Raw genomic sequence first — 19,099 nt, forward strand, 5'->3', positions numbered from 1 at the left:
CTTCCCAAATAAAGGCAAAGAAATATTGACTAGCTTTATGCACGGGGATGCTGAAGAAGGAGCTACATAAATCAATCAAATGTGCTTTCAGTGGGGATGAAGGCTTATAAAGTAAGGGGACTGAGAACAAAATGCTGATGAGGGATAACAATATTGTTTACGGTTCAGAGGTCTTGGACAAATCTCCAGCCTTAGCCACCAGGTTTCTTTACAGGTAAAATAGGGGTGTGGCAGGGTCTAGTGAAGGGAATAAGGAAGCCCTGGGCCTTATAGTCTTCCATTATCAGCTTAATGCCCTGCAGGGCCTCTTTATTTATAAGGTATTATTTAATTCTGGGGAGAAGCTTTGAGGGATCTATTTGGACCTCAATAGAAGGTGCACTCTACCAATATCAGTTAAGGATTTTGCCAATAAGGAAGGTGGTAACTGGTCCAACAGGGACAAATTATTAGTGTCCCTAAACTTAGCTCTAGTGTCATCAGAGGCAGAGGAAATAGAGGATGTTGAAGGGTCATTTGCCTTGCTTATTTGGCTATTTTGGTTGCTGCTATCAAGTTCTAGGATTATTTCCCCATTTCGGGAGAAAGATATTCCAGCATGATATATTTCTAAGAAATCTCTCCCCAATAAATAAATAGAGGTGGAGGAACTAAGGAGAAAAGGGTAAGTATCTCTTAGAGGGTCTAAACCGAAGGGGATGGGCTTAGAAAGAGGAACTTGTTGAAGTTTACATAAGACCCCTACTATTTGAACCATTTTAGTACTCTGAGGCAGAGGCCTTAATAACAGTGGGGTTGAGCACCGAGAGTATAGCTCCAGTGTCAGTAAAGACAGAGAAAGATTCATTCCCAGTTTCTCCAAGTTGACTAAGAAGGATTGGGAAAGGATTGGGAAAAACCCCCATAGTTCCTCAGAGTCCCATCACTGGGGGTCAGGAGGGCATTGAAAAGTCTGAAGGTACCTGGAGCACTTAAGCTTCTAAGAGTCCTTCTTCCAGTGTCCTGGATTTTTGCAATAATGGCAGAGGCTAAGAGGGTTTTGGTTTTGTTTAGGGGCCTCCATTTGTTGGAGTTGAAAATTAAGGACTTTAGTGGTCTTCCTTTTGGTCTGATCACCTAGGGTGCAGGTGAGCTCGTTTACTAAATTAACTAAATCTGGACTAGACATAGTTTCCCATTCCATCCTGGTGCTTTTAACTAGAAGAAAAAGATCTCCATTCAGCCTGTCAATGAACATAAAGTCTTCCCAAGTAGATTCAACATTCACAAACAGACCAGAGTTTTCAATTTGGAGCTGGCTATAATAATCGTGCATGGGCTCACTGGGGTTCTCAGTAAAAGCCTGAATTTTATTCCAATCAACTGGCTTTGGGAAAGCCCTAGGAATTGCCAAATGGAGTCACCTAGCAATTCCCCATGCCTGATCATGTAATGAAGCAGCAGGAATTTCTTTGTCTCCAGGACGTAATTCTAAAGACTTCTCAGGATCATCCCAATTAGCAGTTTTCATCCACGGTTGGGCCTGGCCTTCACATACAAGCATATGAACTAGCTGATGTAAATCAGAAAAACCAGGTTGATAAGCTTAAATGACTATATTAAATTCCTCTGCAAATCCGTGGGGATCCTCAGTTACTTTGGGAAAATCTTTGAACATGGCTCATAGTTCAGGTTTAGTCCAGGGAACATAACAAATTAGGGGTTTAGCCTTTATATCCTCAGAGGGTCTGATTTTTAAAGGGGCCGATTTTAATAGCTTCATGGGAGGAAGAAGCAGGGAGAGATGCAGAGAAAAAGGAAACAATGGAAAAATTTTCTGCCCCTGTAGTATTTTGCCATAATTTCTTTTTTTTTTTTAAATTGTTTCACGTAGGAGGATCTGCCATTACATTTTTTTAAAATTAATTAATTTATTTTTGGCTGTGTTGGGTCTTTGTTTCTGTGCAAGGGCTTTCTCTAATTGCAGCGAGCGGGGGCCACTCTTCATTGCGGTGCGCTGTCCTCTCACTGTTGTGGCCTCTCTTGTTGCAGAGCACAAGCTCCAGACGCGCAGGCTTAGTAGTTGTGGCTCATGGGCCTAGTTGCTCCGCGGCATGTGGGATCTTCCCGGACCAGGGCTCGAACCCGTGTCCCCTGCATTGGCAGGCAGACTCTCAACCACTGCGCCACCAGGGAAGCCCCTTGCCATAATTTCTTAAATGCCATCCATGATTGAAAAAGGTGAGATTTCAAACATCTAGCCTCCAGGTTGAGGACTGTCTGGAAGAATATTCCCTTTGCCCTAAGAGCCACTCTCCCCCATTGTCTGTTATCACTCTCTGCCCCAGGAGGCTGACCAGAGGGATTTTTATTGGTTCTTGCTAAAAGAGATCAGAGGTGGGAGGAGAGTGACATAGAGATACTTACCTCCTTGGCTCCCTCCCAGGGAGGCCACCCTGGGCTGGTGTGTCCCTGGACACAGGTGACCTGCTTTCCATCACTCTTTCCCTTCCAGCTTCTAGTAACCTCTTCCTTGTCATGGCCCCTCAGACCTAGGGGTGGTGACAGTCCCAGTTAGTGGCCCCAGGTTCCTGCACTATTGTAATAATTTCCCTACCCCACCCACATTTTTGTAATTATCTCTTTGTAAATGGACCCTTCTCAAATTATCCTAATTTGAGTGTGCCATCCGTTTCTTGTTGGGACCCTGAATAATACACTAACTACTCAGAAACTGTTTCTTCAAGGTAGCATCCTAATGTCCACTGTCAAACTTCCCCCTGGCTGGCATGCTACTGGGAAATATCTCCTACTTGCTGGCTTGCTTTTGCTACTTCCCTGAGGTGCATGTTATGAGCAAGACTCTAAACAACTCCTCCTCACAGAATATTAACCTATGGACACCCTGTGGAATTAGACCCAGCTCCTTGGGAATTCAAAAGTAGTCTGCCAACTCTTTGGGAATTCAAAAGTTGTTTGCCAGTTGTGGGTGCAAAGTTGTAGACGTGTAATTTATATGCCAGAAAATGCAAAATCTCCAACACTGAGGAGCAAATCGGTGTGTCCGTCTAGGTTTATAACTAGAATGTAAAGGAATAAACCTGAAGAAAAAGGCAATAATATTTCACGTTATTTGACTTCTTAAAGATGGCCACACAGTAATTGTTAACCATACATTTGCTGATTGATTGATTGATTAATAAAGCTGGCTCAAGTCTGAGACCAGACTTATATGCAAATTTTCTGAAAGCTTATCCTAAGAAAATATTAATAAATGTTATGGCCTGGATATGAATTAAAATTTCTGAATATCAAGCCACAACAATGTTTATAAAGAATAATTTATAAATAATACCTTTCAAAGCATTAGTAAAATTAACTTAATTACAATTAATATTTTCTCTGAGACTAACAGAACAGGATTTCTAGAGATCTATGGATCCCAGGAATTTTTATGTAAAATTAGGTGTGAACATATGCATTCTCCTGGGCCAAAGTGTTCATCACTTTCCTCAGATACATAACCCCCAAAAAGCTAAAAAAACTACAGTACTCTAGAGGTTCTGAGGTTGTATTTGTTTGGAATATACAGGTTAGTAATTGTTACCAAAAGTACTTTAAAGGCGCAAAATAAAATAAGCCATTAGGGTCATGGTTTATTTGATGTTCTAATTAGGCTATTAGTTTGTTCATGACTTAACATCTTTTCAAGTATCATTAGATTCGCCAGATGGAAAAAAGACCTCTACTACCAGAGCGTAACCTACTTTTTTGTACCCATTATCGCTTAGATGGACCCTTTGTAAGCAATGATTTCAGCATGACTCATTTTAATAGTATATAAAACTATCTTCTTTTTAATAGAGTATGAGAAGCTTTTTTCACAACCCCAGGTAAAGCTTCATAAATAAATGTAGATTTTTAAAATTATGATTACAATTACTGGCATAAAGTTAAAGCCAATGAACTAGTTATAATCATTTTTGCCTTGATTTAAAAATTCAAGAGATGCTATCATAAGTTTCAACATAACTTAATTCTAAAAATTACATAAAATGTTGCCAATTAATAAAAGATATTGAACTTGTAAGATGAACTTTGATACTGTAAAGCTCTTGCATAATTAATATACATATATAAAAAGTCTTTAAGGCAGTGGCTAAGAACTGGAGTTATATAAACCCTGCCAGAATTTAAGTTGTTTATAGGCCAGGTAATTAAACCAAATGAAAAAGAAAAGAATCTTTTGAATTAAAAAGTTTCTTTGACTGTCATCTTTAACTCCATAAACACTGATTCGCTAAGGCTATGAATAGCCAAGAACATCTTTTTTTTTGGAGTATAATTTCTTTACAATGTTGTGTTAGTTTCTGCTGTACAATGAAGTGAAACAGCTATATGTATACACATATCCCCTCCCTCTTGGACCTCCCTCCCCCCCACCCCACATCCCACCCATCTAGGTCATCACAGAGCACTGAGCTGAGCTCCCTGTGCTATACAGCAGGTTCCCACTAGCTATCTATTTTACACATGGTAGTGTATATATGTCAATCCTAGTCTCCCAATTCATCCCATCCTCCCCTTCCCCCCTTGTGTCCACATGTCCATTCTCTACGTGTGCATCTCTATTCCTGCCCTGGAAATAGGTTCATCTGTACCATTTTTCTAGATTCCACATATATGTGTTAGCATATGGTATTTGTTTTTCTCTTTCTGACTTACACTCTGTATGACAGACTCTAGATCCATCCACATCTCCACAAATGACCCAATGTTGTTCCTTTTTATGGCTGAGTAATATTCCATTGTATATATGTACCACATCTTCTTTTTCGTTCAGCTGTTTTTGGACATTTAGATTGTTTCCATGTCCTGGCTATTGTAAATAGTGCTGCAGTGAACATTGGGGTACATGTGTCATTTTGAATTATGGTTTTCTCTGGGTATATGCCCAGTAGTGGGATTGCTGGGTCATATGGTAGTTCTATTTTTAGCTTTTTAAGGAACCTCCATACTGTTCTCCATAGTGGCTGTATCAATTTACATTCCCACCAACAATGCAAGAGGGTTCCCTTTTCTCCACACCCTCTTCAGTATTTACTGTTTGTAGATTTTTTGATGATGGCCATTCTGACCAGTGTGAGGTGCTACCTCATAATAAAATGAAAATTTTAAAGGCGAATTTTACTTATCAGTAACATGGGGTTCCATAGATAGTAATTGATAGTGAATATGCTTTGGGGGTGTTCTTTGTAAATGTTTGTGTCTGAAAATCTATCTGCACCTGCATATTACAACTGTAATGTAACCCCACAAAAAATGGGTGACTCAGACAGACAGAATTAAAAATAGAATAGGGAGGAAACAAATGTCTCCAGATATATTTCTCTACAATTTTAAAATATAACCGCCTAGATTTATTTCCTAAATATCTATCTGTCTCACCAAAGATTATGTGACCAAAATAGCTATACATACTGCAAATAGCGTGAACAGCAATCAACTTGTCAACATAAATAGCAGAGGTTTAACAAAGGAGCTAGTTCCTGTTAGATCAGCAATACATGAATTCCCCTAGAAGCCCTCTTTATGCAGGACATGCCCTTCGGAGACCTCTTCCCACTTCTCTTTGACCACTGAGGCTGGATTTTCCTGTACAGGGAGGGCTGACCATCTGGTGCTTCTGTAAAGATCCACAACCCTACACAGAAGAGCAGTAGTCCTACTAGAGGATGGGTCAATTAATTAACTCTCAAAGAAAAAAAGTTGCACTAAAATGTGACAAATAGTCTACTTAAAAAAGGGTAATAAATAGAGCCAAATTTTGTTAGGGACTGCATCAATTTCTTAGCAAAGCAGAGTATACCACTGTTCAGTTTCATCGACATTTCAGATCTTCATGCCTTTTTGAGAAATCACTTTGCCTTATTCTCACTCCACTTAGCCTTCTAATCGATTTAGCATGAAGCCAGGTGTAAGTGATACAGCTGATGAGTTAATTTACACTTAAATATCAAATAATCACTCAACTAAGAGCAACTATCTTAGAGGTCTGCACTAGAAAGTTGGTGCGGCAAAAACATTTCATAAAGTGTAGATGCCACTCCAGATTTTCTAACATCACTGAGTTTTGTAAATTCTGCATCAAGCAATTTCAGGGACTATTTAAAATTAACAATTGAAACTTACACACTGCTTATATATCTAAGGTTCTGATTTTAAAAAAATAATTCTCCATTAAAAATGTAATGCATTTCTCCACTCAAATAGCAACAACTCCACATTGAGATACCACTTCACACCCACTGGGATGGCTATTAAAAAAAAAAAAAACAGACTATAACAAGAGTTGGTAAAGACAAACTTGGAGAAATTTGTATCCTCGTTGCTGGGATTATAAAATAGTGTGGCCACTTTAAAAAACTGTTTGGAAGTTCTTAAAAATGTTAAACATAGAGTTACCATATGACAAAGCAATTCCACTACTAGGCATATACCCAAGAGAATTGAAAACATTTTCACACACTTGAAAAATAATGTTAATAGCAGCCCAGTAGCCAAAAAGTGGAAACAACTCAAATGTCCATCAACTGTTGAATGGATAAACAAAGTGTTGTATGTTCATACAATGGAATATTATTTGACTATAAAAAGTAATGAAGTACTGATACATTCTAAAATACGCGTGAAACCTATTTTGAGCAAAACAATATGTTAAGCGAAAAAAGCCGGACACAGAAGGCCACACAATATATGATTCCATTTCTATGAAATGTCCAGAATAGGCAAATCCATAGAGATAGAAAGTAGATTAATGGTTGCCAGGGGCTGGGACAAGCAAGGGAATAGGGAGTGACAATTAATGGGTATAGGGTTTCTTCTTGTGATGATGAAACATTCCAGAATTAGATAGTGGTGATGCTTACACAGCTCTCTGTATATATCAAAAAACCACTGAACTGTATACTTTAAAAGGGTGGATTCTAGGGTATGAAAGTTATATCTCAATAAAGCTTTTTTTTTTAAATAGCAACAACACCAAAAGCTGTTAGAAGTAATAAATGAATTCAGTAAATTTACAGGATACAAAATCAATATACAAAAATCAGTTGCAGTTCTATACAAAACAAACTACCAGAAAGAGAAATTAAGAAAACAATCCCATTTATAATAGAATCAAAAAGAATAAAATATTTAGGAATAAATTTAACCAAGGAGGTGAAAACTCTGTACACTGAAAACCATAAAACATTGGGCAAAAAACTGAACACACAAATAAATGGAAAGATATTCTGTGTTCATGGGTTGGTAAAATTAATATTGTTAAAATGTTGATACTACCCAAAGTGATCTATAGATTCAATGCAATCTCTATCAAAATCCCTATGGCATTTTTCACAGAAATGGAAACAATCCTAAAATTCATATGGAACCACAAAAGACCCTAAATAGCCAAAGCAATCTTGAAAAAGAAGAACAAAGCTGGAGGTATCACACTTCCTGATTTCAAACTATATTACAAAGCTATAGTAATCAAAACAGTATAGTATTGGCATAAATACATACAACCAATGGAATAGAATTGAAATCCCAGAAATAAACTAATTTTCAACAAAGGAACCAAGAACGAGGAAAGGATAGTCTCTTCAGTAAATGGTGTTGGGGAAACCAAATATCCACATGCAACATATGATTCTTAGACAGCTGAACACAAAGTACAACAAAGGATACTGTTCATAATGCTTCTCTTCTACATACAGGCTCTTTACAGGGGTCTGAGGGCTTTTCAATGTAAAAATATAAAACTAAAAAAAGAAAGTAAAAAAAATTCCTAAATCTGCCATTCCAACATAACTCTTTTCATCTTTAATGTAACTTAAGTTCTTATTTATATTAATATACATTTTCACATTAGAAATTTCAGTGTATATTTAATTATATATTAAATTGCAACATATATATTATATTAATTACATAGTCTACTATTTTCACATATCAGATCATAAGCATTAGTCCATTGTTACATATAATCCACATGTTTATTATTTTAAGGGATCCATAATTTTCCATTATATTCATCTATTTTTATTTTCTAAGGTTAAACAATCTTTGGAAGGGGGGAAGGATTTGTGTTATTCATTTTATTTTGTTTATTATATTAATTTTTATTGGAGTATAGTTGATTTACAATGTTGTGTTAGTTCCTGCTGTCCAGCAAAGTGAATCAGCTATACATATACATATATCCAATCTTTTTTCTTTTTTTCATTTATTTTTTTTGGCTGCGCTATGTGGCATGTGGGATCTTAGTTCCCCAGACCAGGAATTGAACCCACATCTCCTGCATTGGAAGCACAGAGGTTTAACCACTGGACCACCAGGGAAGTCCTCCACCCTTTTTTAGATTCTATACCCATTTAGGTCATTACAGAGTATTGAGTAGATTTCCCTGTGCTGTACAGTAGGTTCTTATTAGTTATCTATTTTATATATAGTACTGTGTATATGTCAATCCCAATCTCCCAATTTATCCCTCCCTCCTTCCTTTCCCCATTGGTAACCGTAAGTCTGTTTTCTACATCTGTGACTCTATTTCTGTTTTGTAAATAAGTTTATTTGTACCATTTTTTAGATTCCACATATAAGCTATGTCATATGATATTTGTTTTTCTCTGACTTGTTTCACTCAGCATGACTATCTCTAAGTCCATCCATGTTGTTGCAAATGGCATTATTTCATTCTTTTTTATGGCTGAGTAATATTCCATTGTATATACCTACCACATCTTCTTTATCCATTCCTCCGTCAATGGACATTTCAGTTGCTTCCACATCCTGGCTATTGTAAATAGTGCTGCAGTGAACATTGGGGTGCATGTATCTTTTCAAATTATGGTTTTCTCTGGATATAGGCCCAGGAGTGGGATTGCTGGATCATATGGTAGCTCCATTTTTAGTTTTTTAAGGAACCTCCATACTGTTCTCCATAGTGGCTGCACCAATTTACATTCCCACCAACAATGTAGGAGAGTTCCCTTTTCTCCACTAGGCTCTCCCTGTACTGGCCTCCTTGCTGGATCTTGAAAACACAAACACATTTCTGCCTTAGAGCATTTGAACTTCCTAGATGCTTTCCCCCTAGATTTCTGCACAGCAAACTATCCACCTCTTTTAACTCACTAATAAATTGTCACCTTCTTCCCAACATAATGACCAAATCTGGAGTTGCCACTCACCTCCCCAGCATTCCCAAACCCCCCTACCCTACTCTACTTTTTATCTATACCATTGCATTGATTTGAACCTAGTATTAAACTTATTGCTTATTAATGTTCTTCTGTCACTAGAATATAAATTTCATGAGGCAGGAATTTTTTTAAAATTATTTATTTATTTATTTATTTATGGCTGTGTTGGGTCTTCGTTTCTGTGTGAGGGCTTTCTCTAGTTGCAGCAAGTGGGGGCCACTCTTCATCGCAGTGCACGGGCCTCTCACTATCGCGGCCTCTCTTGTTGCGGAGCACAGGCTCCAGATGCGCAGGCTCAGTAATTGTGGCTCACAGGCCTAGTTGCTCCACGGCATGTGGGATCTTCCCAGACCAGGGCTCGAACGCGTGTCCCCTGCATTGGCAGGCAGATTCTCAACCACTGCGCCACCAGGGAAACCCATGAGGCAGGAATTATTTCCTGTGGTGTTTACTTTTGTACCCCAAGTGTTTAAAAACCATATTACCATATAGTATAGGCTCAACAAATAGTTTTAGAATCATGACACGTGGTGAGGTATTTGGATTATATTCCAAGTGAAATTGAAGCCATTGAGAGTTTTAAGTAGGTGACTGATGTTATCTGATTTACTTTTTAAAAGATAACTTTGGTTGCTATTGGTGAATGGACTATATAACAAAAAAAGACAAGTTGGGAGGTTATTGCTGGAGGTACTTGATGTGTTGTCAGTGGAGATGGAAAATGGATTCAGTGTATCTTTTGAAAACAAAGCTGACAGTACTTGCCCCTTTATTGAAGGAGCTTAGTGAAAGAATGGAGAGAATCAAGAAAAAGTCTAAGGTTTCTGGCTGGGAAAAAATGTGTTGGATGAGTTGTGGATCTACTGAAAAAGGGAAACTAAGAGAGTGTATTGCGCTGCTATGGACTGAATGTTTCTGTTCCCCCAAAATTCGTATGTTGAAGTCTAATACCCAGTGTGATGGTATTAGGAAGTAGGACCTTTGGGTGGTGCTTAGGGCATGAGGGTGGAGCCCTATAAACAGGATTAGTGCCCTTATCAGAAGAAACATGAGAGTATGCTTCCTCTCTCTCTGTTCACCATGTTAGGACACAAGAGGAAGATGGCCATCTGCAAACCAGAAAAAGTGTTCTCACCAGACACCAGATCTACCTGTCCCTTGATCTTGGAATTCCCAGGCTCAAGACTGTGAGAAAAATATGTTTGTCGTTTAAATCACCAGTCTGTGGTATTCTGTAACAGCAGCCAGAACTGACTAAGACATGGGCATAGGTCCCCTCAGCCTTACCTGTCTCCTGAACCTTCTGATATTGTGTCCTGCCTCAGCCACACTGTGGGTTGACACTATTCTGCCCTGAGGTTGACTAACCAGCCACACACGTGGGTCTCTGTCTGCTCTTATCACTTTGACAGTGGGAAATAGGAAAAGGAGGGAGTGGTCAGATAATTACCCCTCTCCCAATGATGGCCAATGATGGCCTCTTCCCAGGCATGCATTCTCCATCCGGTTTGCCCAAAGAACTCCACATGGTCAAGCTTCTCACGGTGGCCAGGGCAGTAGGACATCACCTTGCATGGCTTCCCATGGCCCCCTGCCTCGCTTTCCTTTCTGTCATCTCATACCATTAGCATTACACCTTGCCCATTAAACGGGCTCTGTTTTCTTGTGGATTCTGACTAAGATGAGGAGAAATAGATTTGTGGACAAAATTCAAGAATCATTTTGGAGTGAGTGTAGATAACAATTTAAGAAAGAAGTGAGATCAGTGAATTAGAGGTCTCAATACGGAGAAGGTTCTAGAACAAGATCAGCAAACTCTATAGAGTACTAGATAGTAAATATTTTAAGCTTTGTGATTCACTTCCAGTCTCTGTCACATATTCTTTTTTGTTTTTTAAGTTTACTACTCTTTAAAAACGTAAAAACTATTCTTATCTCACAAGCTGTCTTTGGGCTGAATGTGGGCTGTGGGTCATAGTTTGCCAAATCCTGTTCCTCTTCTAGAGTGTGTAAGCTAGAACACTAGAAGGCAAACGTCAAAAAGTGCATGTTTTAAACTGAGATTTGGAGGAGGTCAAGTTTCTGAGTGTGACTATAGAAGTGGCTGTTAACGTGCAGTAGAAAGAAAGATCATCAGAGGTTAGGAGGCTGGTAACCAGAGGCCAGTGTTAGCAGAATTATCCACATGGATATTGAAACACTGAAACTGATGAGGGAAGTAAAGGAGGAGAGAGAGTTGCCAAATAAAAAATTGTGTGTTGTTTGTCAGAAAATCAGATTTAATGGGTGTTCTGTATTTTTATTTGCTGAATCTGACAGCCCTGGGTGGAGAGAAATACTGAGCTGGAAGCTAAAGTCTTCAGTGAATAAGAGATGATAGCAACACGGTAGAGCTATATGACGTGAGCTCCAAAGGACCGTGATTGGGGCTGGGGGTGGAAAGAAAGGAAGAGAAATGGTTTCCGAAGTGTGACTGGGAATGAGGAGGGTTCTTATCCCATATCCTGGCACTGAGCCTAATGGGAGCTCAAGAAGGCTGCAGGAGAATCAGAGACCTCAGGATGCAACCAGGTCTCATTACAGCAGTGAAGGGGAAGGATGTTGAGAATTCAGAGATTTGGGGGAATTTATAGCAGCTTGGATATATGTGACAGTTTGTTGATCACAGTTCTAGAATTTCAAAGAATACAGTGAGAGTGTTTAAAAGGAAAGTGTTGAGTGAAATAAGCTGAAAATGAGTCATGTGGGGAGTGGGGCTTTGAGGCTGCCTGGGGTGACTAGGAAAGCGAGGCCTGCTGCCTGGGTCTGCTATTCTATCAGAGGAAGGGTGGATTCAAGCATTATTGTCCTGAATACTTAGCTTGGTAAATTGGTGTGTTTCTTGGTATGTAAACTGGGACTTCGGAGAAGCTGATGCAAAGACAGACTAGATGTGCAAAAGATTTATTAGGGGAAGTGCTTCTAAAGGATAATGGGGATAAAGCAGGAGTAGAAGGGGAGAGGCTTCAGACAGCAATGCAGGTCTGACAGCTGTGAAAGGAGGTGGGAAAGAATTAGAATTGTGTAGGAGCCCCAGACTGCAGCCCAGTTCTAAGAAACTTTGCCCAGGCTGGTGTGGAATCCACTAGCCAAAGCTGCCCATGAGATCAGGGCCCCATCCACAGGAACTGTACCTCTGCCAGGCGAAGTTATTGGCTGGAGTAACCCTGGGGACATGTGGACCCAGAAGGGACAGCAGCGGGACTGTCCGTCAACTACCCTCTGCCAAGATAGACAAGTAAAGCTTCCACCTCTTTTATCCCAAACAGCTCCACTCAGCATTGCTAATAAGGAAATATGTATTTTAAGTGGCCTTTTATGGTAGTTAGTAATTTTGTTGCTGTTCTTTGCAGAAGTCATTCTTCCTCTGTCCCACACACATAAATCTTCCGTGGATGCCCTGGATTCTGCGTCTTTTTTCATTTTTTTCTGATATTTCAAATATCTTTCTCAATTCAGTTTTTATCTTTTCTACATGTATTTCCTTTAAAAAAAAAATAGTGTGACCATCTCAAGTAATGAAAAAGGACAGCAGACAATTTCCTAATTTTATTCCTAAAAGAATAAAATTCAGTTTCTTTTTAGAGTGACAGCTGTCTGGTGGGCCACTCTTCATGGGTATAAGGGGTAACAGCTTCTGGCGATCTGAATCACAAGTGTTTGAAGGGAAACCCAATAAGCTGAAAAAGGAAAAAAATAAGGAGACTGCTTTATGTAGAACCCATTAAACTTTCAATGACCAGAAAACTAAAAATATTACATTAAAAGTTTTTTTAATGATTTAAACATAACCTGGGTGGAAGCCATTACATATGACATGTTCAATTTGAAATATGACCGTTCAGAAACCCTATGTAATAGGCCATTTCATGAACCTAGGCGGTCCCCACCTGCTTTCTTTCCAGAATAAATAAAATTCGGGGATTATATAGTTTTTAATAGTTAAAATAATACACACATAGGCATAGTCTTGTTCTTTTGCTATGTTCTAAAACTACCAAAAAACTATAGAAATGATTTTTTTTTAATTTTCAACAGCTGTTTAACATCCAAAAACTAATTCTTTTTTTTTATTTATTTATTTTTGGCTGTGTTGGGTCTTCTTTGCTGCCCACGGGCTTTCTCTAGTTGTGGAGAGCGGGGGCTACTCTTTGTTGCGGTGCATGAGCTTCTCATTGCAGTGGCTTCTCTTGTTGCAGAGCACAGGCTCTAGGCACGCAGGCTTCAGTAGTTGTGGCATGCAGGCTCAGTAGTCGTGGCGCATGGGCTTAGTTGCTCCGCGGCACATGGTATCTTCCCGGACCAGGGACTGAACCCGTGTCCCGTGCATTGACAGGCGGATTCTTAACCACTGCACCACCAGGGAAGTCCCCAAAAACTAATTCTTGTAATGAAAATATTCAGCTCCATATACCAATAGATTGCTTTTTCAGAGATATATGAATTGCCCAAATTACCCTTATTCGCCTTCTTCCCTGAAGTTGAATCTGATACATGCTTTTTCGTAGTATTGGATTGGCCAAAAAGTTCATTCAGTAACGAACTTTTTGGCCAACCCAATACATTAAATTGCTGCATCCCTGACACAGCCAAAACAATTTGCATAGCGATTAGAACTTGACAGTCTCTTCATCAACAGGCAAGGGACCTACTTTTTCAGGACCAGAAGAAACCCAAAAGACTTAGTATCAATTTGTTACTACATGGTAATATAAATTAGAGTATGTGCAGTTCGGTATTCTACAGAATCAGCTTCCCTGGAAATTCAATATTTTAAAAATTGTTTTTATTGTGGTAAAATATACATAACATAAAATTTACCATTTCAACCATTTTTAAGTGTACGGTTCTGTGGCATTAAGTAAATTCACATCATTGTGCAACCATCATCACCTTCCATCTCCAGAACATTTTAATCTTCCTCCAAATGAAAATCTGCACAAATTAAACACTAACTCCCCATTCCCCCATCCTCTGACAACTGCCCTTGGACTTTGTGTCTCTAGGAACCTCAGATAACTGGAATCATCCAGTATTTGTCCTTTTGTGACTGGCTTATTTAATTTAGCAAAATGTCTTCAAAGACACTTATTATGTTGTAGCGTGTGTCAAAATTTCCTTCTTTTTAGATGCTAAACAATATTCTATGATGTGTATATACCACATTTTGTTAATCCAATCATCCATCAGTGGACACCTGGGTTGCTGCTACCTTGTGGCTGTTGTACATAATGCTGCTGTGAACATAGTGTGCAAATAAGAAATTCAATTTTGAGTAAGCATATGGCTGCAGCAGTGACAAAGATACTCTTCATGCAATTTTCTTCTTTCTTTTCACTTCCTGGGTCAACATGTTCCAGTTACAGGTAACGACCAGAGTGAATATCAAGTTTAAACTGCAGGTGGCAGCAAATATCAATAAACTAGGCATAACGCTTGACAAAAGCGTAGCTGTTTTTTCCTGTGTTTAGTTTTGACCCTTCAAACAGAGTAGGATCAATATTTTTCCTTAGGTCTCCTACGTTCAATATAAGGAACTCTTAAAGCGTTTATTTGGGTTTAACTAATGAGGCATACTTTAATTGAGTAATATAAAAGACTAATGAATCAGTGGAAGCAGTATCCGAGGGCTTGATATTCGGCTCAAAGCTTTCGACAATCTTGCCTGAAATGTCTCAGCCAACCACGCATACATTATAATCTCTTTGCCACGTCTTGGAACTTTCAAAGTAGGTTAAATCGTTTATGAGTGATTTGCCTCTGGCTTTTTTGTGATAAGACACTGCTAGCTGTTTACCCAATATCCTTCTCACCATCTTCCCTAATAATAAAAAACCCCAATTTTTTGTTAGGCTAGCAGTGTACCCAACTAAAAAAAACTACAGTTCCTTACCTCCACTGCAGCCAGAGGTCACATGACACAGTTCTGTCCTTGACATGTAAGCTCCTCTGCTGCAGATCAAAAGTTTTATTCTCCTGATAGAGGTTCTTCCTCCTTCCTTGTTGTTTTTTGTTGTTGTTGTTCTCTTTGTTGTTTTATTTTTGTTTGTTTGATTTGTTTGCTTCCTACCTAAAACTTGGATGGGAAACAGAATGTGGGGCAGCTATATTGTAACCATGAGACTATCAGGAAAACAAAAGGCACATGTTCAACATTGCAAAGTAGAAAAAGGAGCCTGGAGAAGATGACCCAGGTGAGGTGCTAACCATCCCTGGGCTACCCACGTCTAGCTGGATTACTTACTTTCCAGTAGGACTTCCTATTTCCTGTTATGTGAGAAAAATATTCCCCTATTTGCTTCAATCACCATAGTCAGGTTTATGGTGGTGAAGCAGACCCAATCCCTTAGTCAGATAGATAGACATTCTGAGATGGGTAGATGAATTAAAGGTGTGTTTAGAGACAGAAATAATAAATATACTTGTTTTTTTCAATTGAGAAAAGGTGCATAAAATATAGTGCAGAATTACATTTTAATCAGATGTGCCTCTAGGAAAAATTAACTAAGGCAGACATTGTGCAGCATTAAAAGTAATGAGTTAGTAGGCCTTTAGATAAATGAAGCAGTGGCACTTAGGAGTGAAAATAGTAGGAGAGAATGACTTTTTAAATAATAAAAGTAGAGTTGAGTTTATTAATATTTCTCATAAAGATCACCATGAATGTGGGAGTCCCTATTCATTAAAGAGTTCAATTTATCAGATTTTACCACATGCTATAATAACTCATTTGTGAGATGCCACAAGGTCAAGATAATGCAGTTCCCATCCATATCCTATTATATTTTATGAGAACATTTGGTGGTCTCTGTACATAACTAATATATTTATCCTGTGAAATGAACATTCATCAACATCCAAGAGAGAGAAAGAGAAGGAGTCATTTAAAAAGTAAGATAGGGGCCGCAGGAGGAAGATGGTGGTGGAGTCGTGCGTTACCCAGGAGGAAATTAAGAAGGAGCCCGAGAAGCCCATCGATCGGGAGAAGACCTGCCCGCTGTTGCTGCGCGTCTTCACCACCACCTAGGGCCGCCACCAACGCCTGCACGAGTTCTCCCGCGGAAACGTGCCGTCCAGCGAGCTGCAGATCTACACTTGGATGGATGCAACCTTGAAAGAATTGACTAGGTTAGTAAAAGAAGTCTACCCAGAAGCCAGAAAGAAGGGCACACACTTCGATTTTGCAATTGTTTTTACGGATCCTAAAAGGCCTGGCTATTGAGTAAAGGAGATTGGCAGCACCGTGTCTGGGAGAAGGGGACAGACGACGACTCCATGACGCTGCAGTCGCAGAAGTTCCAAATAGGGGACTGTCTGGACATAGCAATCACTCCTCCAAATCGGGCACCACCTCCTTCAGGGCGCATGAGGCCATATTAAATTTTATTTACTATCTCTTGAATTTATTTTCCATTCAGTTATGTAAAATAAACTTTCGCTTTTTCCTACCCCCTTGTTGCCAGTAAGCCTTTAAACTCTAAACAAATTGTAATGCATCTATGTAGGAGTTCGACTTGACTTTGCTATGGTATGAATATTAATAGAAAGTCCATATGTTTCAAGTTCTGTAAACTATGAAAAGTGCTCTTAGCATTCCATGTAAAACTATATTGTTAAACATATGTTGCAATCACCTTGAGTGTGAAAGTTAATGGGGCATGGGTTCAGGGTTTAATTTAGTATTGGGGGTTTATGCTAAGTAGTGGAGTTGGTATGTTTAAGCCCAAATGGGGCAGAACAAGAAAGCCATGAGATTGTATTAAATAGTGCAGGAGTTTGTCGCACAGAAGGTTGTATTGAGTTGTGCAGAAGACCTTTGGGAAGGTGCAGGGCGGGGCAGCTGAGACATTTTGGAACAGTCTGAGCTGAGGCAAGTTGAAGAAGCTGTCTGTGTTTGAAGGGAGAGGCCTGCCTGAATCAAGGTGTGATGGCAATTTAGAGAAAAGGAGAATGGGTGCCACGGTGAGGCCTTTTTATGTTTTGAAAAGAGGGAGAATGGGGCCTTCTGAGGGCAGGAAGTAGTATAGAGGAGCAAGGGTTAGAACTTAGGATAAGGATGGAAAGGTTTATCTTGAAGATCTGAAAATTCAGGGAGGAATGAAAGAAGAATCTTAGATCAAGGGAGAAGGTCAGGGATGAGGTCAAGTTAAGTAGGGGACGTTCACATGCCCTGTTTAGCGCTGGGGCTGACTCGTGTCTGATTTGAGAGGCAGTATGCATAGTGGTTATAAGCAGCTGGACTGAACATTTAAATCCTGGTTACACTAATAGTAACCTTGGACAGGTTACTTGGACCTGTTTTTTTTCTGTTTGTTTAAAATTTGTAAAATGGAGGTAACAGCCCATAGGATTGTGAAGACTAATTAAATGTTTGCAAAGGGCTTAGAATAGTGCCTGACAAGTAAGAAACAAAGTTAGCCATAGAGTTTAGTCAGAACGGGTGCCATCTCTTTCACGGCACTGTTACAGTCTCATTTTGAAGTTTATAAACAGTGCGCAGTATGTGATAAGGCCTATTACCTTTAATCTATTGCAGAAGAAAATTTTGAAAATGTGTATTCCAAAATTTGAAAAAATGTACTACCAAAGTAAAATTGCAGTAATTTGATCTTGTACATACAAAAGCAGCCTTTTAAAATCTAATGATTGTAGGATTGGGGTCCCTGGTGCAGTCAACAGGTGACAGATGCAAGCCTGGAACCCCAATCTAGGGCCTCTTCTCCACTGAAGTTTGCCCCAAACCCTTAGACTCTTTATTCATTCATACTAGATAGGCTTGAGCTCCTTAAGTCATACAATTAACTTAAACCTAATTTTTTGGAGAAGAGGAGCCATGATTACCTTCCTGTCTGTAGAGAAGATACTGATGTACTGTGCAGATCAAGAAGGCAGGAACTCGTTAAAGGACTTTGTAAGCCAACTTTTCATAACAGTGTGAACTCCTGCAATGGGGGCTCGCCTGTAATTCCAGGTTATTCTCCCACTAGTTGAAAATAAAGTGGTTTATTTGCTTGGTTCCAAAAAATAAAATACATAAATAAATATAAAAAATAAATTAATTAATTAAAAGTAAGATAAGTCAACTATACTCCAATACAAAAATTAATTTTTAAAAAAGTAAGATAAGAGAGTTTAGAGAAAATATTCCAGAATCAGAGCACCTGGTAGAATAGAACTAAATAGGAGGAGGGGCAGAGGCTCAAGTGCTAAAACCAGTTCTAAATCTATGACCTTAATTTCTTTTCTCTACTAAGAGCAGACTTTTGCATTTGTAAAGTGAGAGATGTAAAAAATCTCATGACACTTAATAATTTAATTTGGAGAATAAAAAATCTAAGACACATTAACACTAGAGCAAATAATGTGGCACAACATGTAGTTAATGGCTAAATCATATGGTTCAGAGGATAAGTGCTACAGAGATTGAGAATATAAGACCGAGAATTTAAGACCAAGGATATTTGAGAAAGATCTTATGGAGGAGATGGGAAAAGGGAGAAATTATGAAGGGAGAAGTTTAAAAAAAAAAAAAGAACTTTCCAAATAGAAAGGAAGGAAAGGCAAGGAGGTATGAACACAATCAACTTCTTTGTGGGATGCAGAGGAAAGCTTGTTTTGGAAAATATGTGAGAAATAGATACAGATTTGTGGTATTGGGTCAACTCATAGGTGCCCTCAAAAGCTAGGAAGAAAAAGTTTTGAAGCTGAGTAGGAAAAAGCAATCTTATTTCCTAGAGAACAGAGATTGTTGGTTCTAGCATTTCCGGCTCCACTCAGACACTTGATGATTGGAAAACCTAGCAGCATCCCAAGGTGCCCAAGCTTGTACT

At 39.0% G+C, this 19,099-nt stretch overlaps 1 pseudogene across 1 annotated transcript; it reads left to right on the plus strand.

Moving 5' to 3' along the window:
- Positions 1-4,437: 4,437 nt before the first annotated feature.
- On the plus strand, positions 4,438-17,030 carry LOC309666884 (histone deacetylase complex subunit SAP18 pseudogene; annotated as a pseudogene). Its single transcript has one exon. The product of its transcript is annotated as a histone deacetylase complex subunit SAP18 pseudogene (transcript).
- Positions 17,031-19,099: the final 2,069 nt, after the last annotated feature.

Source organism: Balaenoptera physalus, assembly GCF_965194825.1.
Source record: "Balaenoptera physalus genome assembly, chromosome: 9".
NCBI classification, from domain to species: domain Eukaryota; kingdom Metazoa; phylum Chordata; class Mammalia; order Artiodactyla; family Balaenopteridae; genus Balaenoptera; species Balaenoptera physalus.